Here is a 4,868-nt window from a genome sequence, read left to right as displayed (position 1 = left end):
AAGAGAGAAAGAGAGAACGGCTGCAGTTTTGTTGTCTTTTGCAGTAATGAAAGAAGAGAGTGAAGTTGAGTGGGTGTGATCCCCTGTATTTTTTAATTGTTTTTCCCTATAAAAAAAATATAAGAAATCAATAAATAGTTGGGCAAAAAAGATAAACTTTGAGAGAGTAAATTTTTATTCTCTTTTCTCTCTTGTTATTTATGGCTAGAGGAGTGAACTATCTATATATATACAACCAGTCACAGTTGGTATAACTGTAAAGCAGTTATAATTATCTTGCTCTAATTGCTATTCAGTTATAATAATATAACAGAATCCTAACAATATCACAGTTGGGCAATGTCACGTGACAGAGGCTTCTATTCTTGGCTTATCATCTCCCTCAAGTGAAAGGGTCTAGGAACTATACAAAGCTGTGTTTTGAGGGACAAGAACCTTGAACTTGTGAGATGCTTAGTCAATAAATCAACGGGCTGCTCTTCAACAGGAATAAAATGCGGTTGTATCTTTCCTCTGGTAACTTAATCACGAAAGAAGTGAAGATCACTTTTTATGTGTTTCATTCTAGCATGAAACATAGGATTCTTTGCCATACGATAACCACTGATATTATCATACCAGAGTAGAGGAATTGCAGGTATGGATACACAGAGTTTTTGCAGCAAGGCTTGCATCCAAACCATTTCAGCAATAGCTAAAGCAAGGCCACGATACTCTAATTCTACACTGCTGCGAGATACAACCTTTTGTTTGGAGGAGGACCAAGAGACTAAGTTCCCCTCTAAATAAATCAGATACCCATGGGTACTGTGCCTATCATCAAGTTGACCACCCCAGTCTGCATCAGTGAATCATTCTAGTGTCAAGTGGCTGGAAGGGCTTAACAATAACCCATCGTACATAGTTCCTTTTAGATATCGAAGAATCCTTTTGACAAATAGCTAGTGAGCAGAGGTTGGCTGTTGCATGAATTGGCAGGCCTTGTTAACAGCAAAAGCTATGGCAGGCCTGGTTACGGTAAGATATTAAAGTGCCCCTACTACACTCCGATATTGAATAACTTCTGCCATAGAATCACCATCAAACATAGATAAATTATGCCCAACAACACCAGGCATTTTTGCTAGTTTGGTATCAAATATGGTTCACTCCTATCAATCCATTTATTTCTAGCTTGATTTGCAGATGATATGGTGCCTAAATTGTCTCAATTCATATCAATCTCTCATTTGAAGATAAATGAACCTACTCAAATTTTACACAACTTTAGTTTATCAAATGTAATTCTTTTAGGTAACGTGTTAACTAACTAGATTCTTACTTTCATGTATCTTCTTTAGTATCAATTTGATCATGATCAAGTAGATGTCAGATAAAATGATATATGATCTGGATATGCTTAGTTTTAGAAAAAAATATTGTATTTTTTACGAGAGTTATTGCATTCTAAATGTTGTTGTAAAGATACCCTTCTCATTTTCCTTGCCTAGTTCTTTCAAGAAATTTTATAACCATATCATCTCCTTTGTAGCTTCAGTTATAACTATACATTTAACCTATGTAACAGAGAGCAAACAATTTTTTGTAGTCTTGAAGCTCACTGCACATTTGTATTACACACAGTGCATATGAAATATATGGTACTTTTTTTGCTGTTAAGATCATTAGCTAAATCAACATTCATATAACTTTGAAGATTTTAGTTTGACCTTTTAAAACAAAATGAAATATCTAAAGAACAATTTAGATGTCTTAAAATCCATTTGATTTCTTCTTTATACTATTTGGTTGGATAACTCTTGTATCTATTTACAGCTTTCGCTATAGGTGTAGTGTTTGCTCATGTACGAACAATAACATGCATAAGACTTTCGATTGTTAATGTATAAGGAACTTTACTTATCTAGTTCTCTTCTTCTTCTTCTTTTTAATCTTTGGTGAATGTATCTTAATTAGTCTGAAATAACTAGCCAAAAGAGTGCTTACTAGCTTTGCTCTATCCGTGTTGAATATATGGAGCACTTTTTTCATATAATCTTCATGTGCCATTAGATATATCCCTGGTGATTCTTATGCTATGAATTTATTTTACAACTCTCAAATCTTTTATTTTAAATTGTTCTAATAATTGCTTTTCAATTTATTTATTTCGTGATGCTAGATCCTACAACAAACATATCATATACATACAATAATAGAATGATGTAAGAGTTTTCAATACATTTCACATAACAATAATGATTTACCTGCAATCTTATGGATCCATTGTTGCGCATAAAATTATCAAACTTCTTAGCTTGTTTCAAGTCATACAAGGTTTCTTTTAGTTTGCAAACTACATTCTCATTTCTCTTTACTAAGAATCCTTCTGGCCCCTTTTTGTAATTATCTTCCTCCAAACCCCCGTAAAGAAAATCTTAATTGATTGATGTGTATCGAAATCCTAGATCAAATATCTAACAAAATTCATTTTTCTTTTCTATATCATATAATATGTATTCAAGAATCACAATTAAAAACAAGTGAAACTATAATAAAAAAAAACAAGTGAATCCAATCTTTTTCTCCATTGCCACAAATAATACAAGTAAAATCAGTTTGCATAAAAAGAAAGATAACATTGTTTTACATAATACAATAGATTTTTTGAAGGAAAAAAAAACTTATTCTTTTAATGATTGTCATAAGGATATTTAGGTGAATAAAAAAACATAGAAGTGAACGAAGATAAAAGAAGTTATCTTCTAATTTTTAAAGTAAATATTGATTTTTAGATGAGATGATGGTTATATTAAAGAACGGAAGATAAAAATTATCTTAAAATATCATATTTATGATATGCTACTATGTATTTATTTTAAATACCATGTTGTAAATTGTATTTTATATTATTTTCTAAACTATATGTGTATTTAATTTTAAGATAAAATCTAAAAAGAGATGAGTTTGGACAGGTACAAAAAAAGGTGAACCCTCATTTCTTACAATAAACTCAAAAGATAAATAAATGATTTATGTGGCTCAAACTCATTCATATTTATTATGATGAAAATGAGCATGAAACCATCATTCACACTCGTTGAGCCTATAAGAAATTGAGTCGATCTACCCCGAATTCACTTGTTTTAAAATAATAATGTCTTTCCCGCAACTCAACTTGACTGATTTGTTCATCATCTAAAAGCATCTAAAATTCAAACATAGAAAATAGATATGATATCAATTAAGTAAAAATAATATTTGTAAATAATAATAAAATTATATTTAAAAGCATGTTGAATATCTAATGATATTACATGTAAATGTTGTTAACTTACATATGACTCCTCTGATAAAGCAATAAATGAATAAAAAATAAAAGAATAACTCCTAAGAGTACTATGGAGATACTCTTATACTAACATATAAGATAAGAAAAACAATACAAATAATGCATGCCACGCATCATCCATTTATTTATCTTTAATATTGTTAAATAATATTTATGTAGTCTTATTTATTAAGGGTAGAATAGTACTTTCAGTTTAATCTATATATACTTTATTTGTATTTAGGTTAAGGTTAAGCATTCATAATATACAGATTATTCAGAATTTTAGCCTCCTTTTTGTTTTTTATCTTAATTATTTTAACATAGTATCAGAGCTGGTTTTATAAAACGAAGCTTAATCCCGAACACAGCTTTGCGGATCTAACTTGGTGTTTTATCTTTCGCGGATCCAAATTTTTTGGAGTGAGATTTTATCTTCTGCTTCTGCAAAATTTGGTATTTTGTCAGTTTCTGCAATTATTTTGGTATTTCATCTTCCCTTCAGCTTTTGCAATATGGTATTTGCGTTCAGTTTCCGCAAATTTGTTTTGTATTTTGGAGTAATCATATAATTCTGAAAAGATATTTGTTTAGTTTCTACAATCTCTATTCAATTTCTGTAATTTGGTATTTTGTTTTCCGCTGCTTTTGCATTCTAGTTCTTTGTGATTGTTGATTATGGCTACTGAAAAAGATGATTCGCTTCAATCTGTAAGTGTGAGGTTGGATGGGAAGAACTATTCGTATTGGAGCTATATAATGAGAAATTTTCTTAAGAGTAAGAAGATGTGGGGGTATGTTAGTGGAACTTAAATAATACCTAAGAATGTTGAGGAGGGGGATGCTTTTTTGATAGATACATGGGAAGCAAATAATGCAAAGATCATTGCTTGGATCAACAATTCTATTGAGCATTCGATAGGCACGCAGTTGGTGAAGTATGAGATAGCAAAAAAGGTTTGGGATCATCTATAAAGGTTATTCACGCAATCAAATTTTGCAAAATAGTATCAATTAGAGAATGACATACGAGCTCTTCATTAGAAGAATATGAGTATTCAAGAGTTTTATTCTGCTATGACACATCTTTGGGATCAATTGGCTCTTACAGAATCAGCAGAATTAAAGACATGTGGTGCCTATATTGGGTGTAGAGAGCAGTAACGATTAGTATAGTTTTTAACAGCACTTCGTAGTGACTTCGAAGGACTTAGAGGTTCAATTCTGCATCGTTCTCCACTGCTTTCTATTAACTCTATTGTGAGTGAGTTATTGGCTGAAGAAATACGTCTTCAATCTTATTCTGAAAAGGGAATTCTTTCTGCTTCAAATCCTTCAGTACTAGCAGTATGACACGACTAAAAGATTGATGTCTTCTTCCAAGTGCAGGAGTGTCGAAGTAATAAATAACCCGGCAAGACCGAGGTCGAACCACGAGGAGGTTAATTATATAAATTATTGATAACAAAATACAACAACAGTAATAACAACAACAATAGTAACAACAATAGCAATAGTAATATTATTAATAATAATAATAATAATAAAGAAAAAGAAG

General features: G+C 31.0%; 1 long non-coding RNA gene across 1 annotated transcript in view; it reads left to right on the top strand.

Moving 5' to 3' along the window:
- Positions 1 to 4,573: 4,573 nt before the first annotated feature.
- Positions 4,574 to 4,868, top strand: part of LOC105139009 (uncharacterized) — an 11,025-nt gene continuing 10,730 nt past the window's right edge. The window contains exon 1 of the long non-coding RNA XR_844900.1: positions 4,574 to 4,657. This is a non-coding gene — a long non-coding RNA (uncharacterized LOC105139009). The remainder of the gene's footprint in view (positions 4,658 to 4,868) is intronic.

The sequence above is a fragment of the Populus euphratica genome, unplaced genomic scaffold (genome assembly GCF_000495115.2).
Source record: "Populus euphratica unplaced genomic scaffold, PopEup_1.0 scaffold226.1, whole genome shotgun sequence".
In the NCBI taxonomy this organism is placed as follows: domain Eukaryota; kingdom Viridiplantae; phylum Streptophyta; class Magnoliopsida; order Malpighiales; family Salicaceae; genus Populus; species Populus euphratica.
The sequence above is the reverse complement of the archived record's forward strand: the minus strand, read 5'-3'. Positions and strand labels throughout refer to the sequence as shown.